This window comes from Cebus imitator, unplaced genomic scaffold, assembly GCF_001604975.1.
Source record: "Cebus imitator isolate Cc_AM_T3 unplaced genomic scaffold, Cebus_imitator-1.0 Scaffold200, whole genome shotgun sequence".
Taxonomy (NCBI): Eukaryota; Metazoa; Chordata; class Mammalia; order Primates; family Cebidae; genus Cebus; species Cebus imitator.
This window is the reverse complement of record NW_016107515.1, coordinates 619,064-626,971: the sequence shown is the minus strand read 5'-3', so window position 1 is coordinate 626,971 and position 7,908 is coordinate 619,064.

Sequence of the window (7,908 nt, the reverse complement as noted above, 5' to 3'; positions counted from 1 at the left end):
CATGTTGACCAGGATGGTCTCGATCTTTTGACTTCGTGATCCACCTGCCTCGGCCCCCCAAAGTGCTGGGATTACAGGCGTGAACCACCGCGCCCGGCCTAAGGAATGGGAGAACTTACTAGAGAGGCAAGGTTCCGAGAAAGGAACTGTGTGGCCCAAGGTAACAGCCAGCAAGGGTTACACCTGGATTCCAAAACATAGTTATTTAGTTCAGAAGAGTCATTTTATGCTGAGAAGGAGGTGTCATTTACATTGTGCTGTATGACGAGCAAAACTCCATCTCAAAAAAAAAGAGAGAGAGAGAAAGAGAAAGCAGCCCTGGCACCAAGAGCTGGTAGCTGGTCTTCTGCTTCCAGCCAGGCTGGGAGTCAGTCACAGGCCTCTATGTGGTGAAAAACAGTACAACAAAATAGACAAAGCAGAAGAAAGACATGGAAATAAAGCCAAGAGGGGAGGGGTGTGTAAACTTCCATCCTATTCTTTGCTAGATCGAATAAACAAGAAATGAATCCAAACATGGAGCAATGTTCTTGGCCATTTTAGAGCAGTGAATGAGCTCAATGGAGCCTCCTCTGCCCAATGTACATCTGCAGGTCTGTTAGTCTTTTGCACGCAACTGGGATGTTTATGACACCCCCATGAGCTCCATGAATCTCAAGTGAAGAGCCCCTGATATGGAAGACTTTAATTATAAACTAGCCCAAGCTTAGGAATCGGAGCTAAATTGAAATCCCAGCCCCACGTCTCTGGTTATGTGACTGTCGACAAGTTATTGAACCTCTCTGAGCCTTAGTTTCCTTATCAGTAAAAAGAGGATCACAAAAGACATTTCTTGCAGGGTCTTGGGGACTGAATGAGAGAAATTCATGGAAAGGGCTCAGCACAGATCCACGTACACAGCAAGCCCTCAGTGGATGGTGGCTGTTACCACGGGAGCTATAAGGTGGAGTTAAGGGGCACACATTCAATTTTGTACTTTGCAAGTAAAGAATAAATCTTTATGACACCTGTGGACCAAGTGCAAAGATGAACTCTATCTGAAGCCACTAAGAAAAGTCAAATTAAATACAAAGGACAGAAAGTATATTGTCCATGTCCATTGACCACAAAGCAATGAAATCAAGACATGAATGCCACAGTTTAAGTTAAAGAGCAAAGAAAAAAAAAAAGACAACGACTGAGAAATGGAAAACAACAACATCAAAAGCATACTTCTAAATGGATCTTGGACCCAAGAGGAAATCGATAAATGTACTTTTATTGTGGTTAAGAAGCTGTGGCATGTCTGCTTTGGATGCCAGGGTCTAGAGGTCCCTCTGTTCACTGGTGTCTGGCTGCCCCAGGGCCGTCTTCTTTTCCCAGCAGAGTTAAGGACAGATGTGAAGGCTCCTGCAGGCACTGGGGTGTGCAGGAGGAGCTGGGGACGAAGGCCGAAGTAGAGGAGCTGCCTGGGCCTGGAGCCAGGGACAGCAGTGACTATGGCTGTGGCAATGGCCCTCATTGGGAAGTTAATCAAAAGGAAAGTGGATTCACGATGATACAGGCTTTACAAATGGATGCATTAAATGGAACAGGGGATAATTGGGAAGTCCTAAATGGAAATGGAGATCAATATGTGTTGCTTTGATTTGAACAGGCCAGGAGACCAGAGAATAGAATCAGGCATAGAACATCAAGATACAGAATGGAAAGCAAGTAGAAAGGGCATGGAAAATGGAAGAAAAAGAATACGTTAGAGTAAGAAGGGAAAAAGAACAATTTAATAAGAGAAAGATTAATCATTAAGCTGTATTTTATTTATTTATTTTTATTTTTTTGAGATGGAGTCTCACTCTGCCACCCAGGCTGGAGCGCAGTGGCGTGATCTTGGCTCACTGCAACCTCTGCCTCCTGGGTTCAAGCGATTCTCCTGCCTCACCCTCCAGAGTAGCTGGGATTACAGGCGCCCATGACCACACCCAGCTGATTTTTGTATTTTTAGCAGAGATGGGGTTTTACCACGTTGGCCAGGCTGGTCTCGAACTCCTGACCTCAGGTGATCCACCTCCTCGGCCTCCCAAAGTGATTAAGCTGTATTTTAAAGCAAGCTAGCACAGGCAGACAATGTAACAAATCGAATGAAGGATTGAAAGATGGATGACTGACTTAACAGGTGTAAGTATGGAGCGAGGCAGGACTGCCTGAACATTACTTTTAGATTTTCGCACTGGCAGGAGACCTAAGTAGCGGGAAGAACATTTGTGTAAATGTCTTCTGTGAATTAGACTGAATGTGAGAGGAAAGCAGGCAATGAAGGGCGTGTTGACAGATGACTGAGACACATTTGGAACTCAGGTCTGGACAGGGATCCCCGAGCAGCGGAGAGCTTGCAGGAAGAGGTGAGATGTAATCATGGCCAGCAGTGAATGGGGATTTGCAAGAATGCTGGATGATAGTGAAGAACTTTTTATCCTTCATAAAACAGCTGTGAGATTACATTGGAAACACACGATTGTGGGACAAGAAGAAGCACGAAGTTACATTGTATTTCTTGGAGAATTATGGCAAAATCTTGTTTGATGTGGTGATTACAAGAGGTCTGAACTAACGCTTAGGCATGCCGTAGCTATTGTGGCTTTTATATGTTGTCCTGTGTGAACTGTGTGCTCTATGTGCCTGGCATGACGGTCCTCATAATGATACACAATCCTTAACCAGCATCTGCTGAGCTCCGATTGAAGCTTTACACATATCTTAGTTTATTTACATTGTCAGGGAGGTGCTGTTATTTCTCCCATTTCACGGATGGGGAAACTGAGGCATGGAAGAGTTAGATAACTGCACAAGGTGGGCCAGGACTAAGGTGAGCTGAGTTAGTTATTTATCTCAGATGCAAAATTTAAAGGGGGTGCCACCTAAGACTCTTATCGAGATACATAATACATTAAGGCTATATGTATATGTGTATAATATACACATATATATGTATACATGTATATTATATACATGGGTGACAGAGCAAGACTTCATCTCAAAAAAAGATGTATGTATGTATATATACACATATATATGTATACATGTATATTATATACATGTATATAATATACATGTATACATATATATGTGTATATATACATACATACATCTTTTTTTGAGATGAAGTCTTGCTCTGTCACCCAGGCTGGAGTGCAGTGGTGCGATCTCGGCTCACTGCAAGCTCTGCCTCCTGGGTTGAAGCAATTCTCCTGCCTCAGCCTCCAGAGTAGCTGCGATTACAGGTGCCCACCACTATGCCAGGATAATTTTTGTATTTTTAGTAGAGATGGGGTTTTACCACATTGGTCAGGCTGGCCTCGAACTCCTGACCTCAGGTGATCACCCACCTCGGCCTCCCAAAGTGCTGGGATTACAGGTGTGAGCCACTGCACCTGGCCCAGAATGATTTATAATGTGATACCATCTATGCCAGAAAACCTCCAAGAATAAACAGAAGTTTATACCTGCATGGGGAAAGGTCTGGCAGAGGGAGAGCAAGCTCTGGGAGGCTGCACAAGGGTTAGGAGGCTGGAGGGCACTGAGAGAGGCGTTTAGCCTTGCAGGCAATGTTCAACTGAAAAGCAAAGGCAAGAGTTGTGTTTACTTGGGTAATTCAAATTTAATTTAAAAAAATAGATTGAGGAAGGTTTCTACGAGCCAAATGGAATTGTTTCCAAAATGTATTGTTAAGTGCAAAGAAGTTCCAATGTTGTTTTTTTTAATAAAACCATTACAATTTGTAAAAATGAAATATGGGAAGAATAAGTCCAGCAATAATGGAAATGATTACTATGAAAGTAATAAATGGGGAGAAAAGGATAGAGATGGAATAGTCACTTTCTTTTTATAATTTTTGAGTTTTGAGCCATATAAATGATTTACCGAATAACAAAAATTAAATAAAAATGATGGGAGGCCGATGCGGTGGCCCATGCATGTAATCCCAGCACTTTGGGAGGCCGCGGCGACAGGTCACCTGAGGTCAGGAGTTGGAGACCAGCCTGGCCAACATGGTGAAACCCCGTCTCTACTAAAAATACAAATATTAGCCTGGCATGATGGCACACGCCTGTAATCCCAGCTACTCGGGAGGCTGAGACAGGAGATTCGCTTGAACCCAGGAGGCAGAGGATTCAGTGAGCAGAGATTGAGCCACTGCACTCCAGCCTCGGCAACAGAGTGAGACTCCATCTCAAAAAAAAAGAAAGAAAGAAACAAAATGACGGGAAAAGCAACCCTAAACCTGAATACAAATAGAAGTAAATGAACCTGCCTGTCAAATTGATGGCAACCACACAGACAGCGGAGTAATTCCAGGACTGTGACTGCACACTCCTAGTGGGCTGTATTTTATGGATGGAATAACCTCCACTCCATCATGAACTTGGTAGGGCACTTGTTGTTGGTAATGGCATTGGTGTAGTTATTCGTTTGCACTGTGGAGTGGAGTGAATATACAGATGTTACTGTCAGCCAGAGTTCTCATGGTGGAAGAAGAGAGGTGCAAATATGGCATAGGGAAAGCGTGGGAGAAACCTGTGGTGTTGAATTTGATTTGGACCAATCATTGTAAACTAATAACTAAAATTAAACTAAAATGGCAGTGAGGACACCTCTCCCCAGGTCTTGGCTTCTTAAGACTATTCCTCACTAACTCCTCAAATAAATGGACAGAGAACATACAAGGGGAGTCTGGAGCCAAAGGAAGGGCTCAGAGACCGACGTGGACAAACTATTCATAATGGATGAACAGGACACAGGGTCTGTTGGGAGGGGCTCCAATGGTCAACTCAGGAACAACCGAAATAGCAAAAGAAGAGTGATGGGAAGGGGTTATCACATATTAAATGAAAAGCCCCGTAGCTTATAGTGACGCTAAAGAAGGCGGAAGGGAGTTCTGTCCTACAGAACAACGCCGACTAATACATTTAAAAGCCATGAAAGAATCAGAAAATCGTCATTTTGCAACCCGTAATTGGTTCAAACAAAGATCATATCAGTGAATGCTAAAACCAATAGAGGGATAGGTTGTTGGGAGTATAGAATATTCACATGGTCTCAAAGAATTGTCCCACACATGACCTCAATCACAATAGGTATAGGGTACAATGGAGCGTCTGGGTGGTCTGGTGGATGCCACCTACACCAAGCATGACAGCCACTGAGGTGCTCTGTTCAGCTCTCCCTTCAAGAGGACCCACTGTGGGAAGCACATTTGAGAGACAGTTCAGTGGCCATACCTTTCCCTCCAGTGGTGTACTCTGCTGTCACACTAAATGCAGCCAGAGCTGAACACAGTGGGAATACTGGAGCCAGGCCATTCTTGCCCTACGTGGGATTCTTCCATGGGCGCCTTGACTTGGGAACTTCCCATCAGCCTGGCGATGACTTTCCCAGAACTCTGCTGCTGCCTGGCGCTCTTCCTCCTTGGTCCTTCCCTCTTGCCCTCCTTTCCTAGGTGTTAGAGGCACATAGCACCCAAGCACTCCCTGCCTCCTCCTGCTCCCCATCTGTCCTACACAGGCGTTTCCACCAATACGTGTCTTGCACATTGAATCCTGTGTTGACATCCACTTCCTGGCGGACCTGAACTGGCACACCACATGATCACACTTAGCAGTGCCCATAATTTCTGTCTGCCGGATCTGCCCCCTACATACACAGGCTCTGGCTCCTGGGTGGGCTACTTATCTTCCCTGTGTCTCATTTCAAAATCAGGATATGTATTGCACTTTCTTTGCAGGCTTATTGTGAGGATTAATGAAAACCAGTGGTCTGGGTAATGCCCTTAGACACTGCATGCATGGCACGCAGTGAGCACTTGGTAAGTGAGGGCTGCTGTTATGAGGTTCATGTTATCTGCTGTCTCATCAGCTCAGGCCGCCATAGCAAAATACCATAGACTGCATGGCTGGAACAACAGGCGTATATTTCTCAAAGTTCTGGAGGCTAGAAGTTCACGTTGGAGGTGCTGGCTAATTCAGATCCTGGTGAGGACCCTCTTCCTTACTCGCAGACAGCCACCTTCTTGCTGTGTCCTCACAAGATGGAGAACAAGAGAGGGAGCTCTTTGGTATCTCTTTTTATAAGGGTGTTAATTCCATCTCAAGGGCCCCACCCCCATGACATCATCTAACCCTCCTTAAGTTCCAAAGGCCCGTCTCCAAATGCCATCACATGGAGCGTTAGGGATTCAACATGAATTTTGGGGGGCCACCATTTCAGTCCATAGAAGTGGGACACAGATGATGCTCAACAAATGTTATTTTCATTCTTTTCTTCCCTCTTTCTCCATCTGGCAAACAAAGCCTGGACCCTGTTTGTGATTGTGTTATGGAATAACTGAGTGACATTGGCCAGAGCAGTAAACCCCTTGGAGCCTCAGTTTTCTCTTCTGTAAAATGGAGCCTTGTGGGAGTGATTATGAGGATTATGTGAGATAGCATAGGAAAAGAGCCTGGCTCACAGTAGGTGCTCATTAAACCTGCTATACTACCACGGTGGGGCTGTCGTCACTCTTCCGGGATTTTTTCATGAGTCCTACATTGCTGACTCCCGCCAGATGGGGGCACTCACTGCCTTCTTATTCCTCGTGTGCTCAGGGGGACGTCCCTGAGAAGCGAGCTGACTCGCCACTAGAGGGCTTTGTCACCGCCCTTCAAACCATCCTCAGGCAGACAGACAGACAGAGGGAGTCTTGGATGAATGGCAAACCCTTTAGATTCTAATTTGTTTCTCAATCAGTTGCTTCCTCATGTGAAATGAGGGGTCAGACAGCTAATCTATTTGAGATGCCCATGGCTAGGACCTCTGCCCCCATTCCCAACATCCTGCTGGGCACTCCACCTTCCAAAGAACATGCCCCAGGCACACAGGTGAGTTCCCGCCATGCACTCCACATGAAAGGGAAGCCATCTGGAGGCGTGCGGCACCTGAAGACGCTGGAGCTGCCGCTGTCAGGGACGCACGCCCTGCCCATTCATCTGCCTTCTGCGCTGGGAGCCCCCGCAGATGCGGGAAGATGCAGGGAATGATTCAGCCGCAGCTTTAGTAAGTCAGTTTCCACTCATTCACAACTTACGATGGTTTCACACAGAGTGCTGGATGGATGCTTAATGTTACTCAGCGAGGCTTGCTTCTGCGAGAGGGAGGAGCAGTGGTGGTGTGGGGGGAACCCTTCCTCGGTGATCCCTGGTTGTCCAGCACAGTGCTCAGGACCCTGCAGGGGTCCCAGCGGGAGAGTGACTTGTTTAAGGTCACACAGCTGGAAGGGGCAAGCTGGATTTGAACCCGGAGTGTGGGGCTCCAGGGAACCATGGTGGGGTGCACCCCTCCCACCCCCACCAGTCTTAAAGTGGCAGCCTTTTGTGGAGCGTCCAGGCTGTGCCCAGGCCTGTGCGGGGAGCCTCTGGGAAATGCAAGGAGAGTGGCGGGCCCTGCGGCGTGGTAGGAGACACATCTATTGCTATTGCTGTTTGTTGCCACCCTCTCAAACTCTCATCCTTGGAGACAAAGAGGCACCGAAGAAGATGAGTAAAGAGGAGCGGGGTGTCCTTTTTCCTCCCAAATGGATGATTGAAAGAAGTAAGTTTTCCTTCAATTTACATTTCAGTTTGGGCCTTTAAAAACAGTTCCTTTTTTCAGTTGTTTGACTGTATAATCTTTCAGTGAAGATTTGCACAGATTTTTGGTTGTCTTGTAATTTTTTTCCTGATGACCGGTGTTGTGGAGAGAGTCTGGGTTCCAGAGTCCTGTTGACCTGGGTATGAATTTGAACTCTGTTGCCACATGAGCTTTGTGACTTTGGACAAGTAACCTAACCTCTCTGAGATTCATATTCTTCATCCAAAAAACAGGGAAATTAGAGTATCTTTCTTATATGTTCTTTGAAGA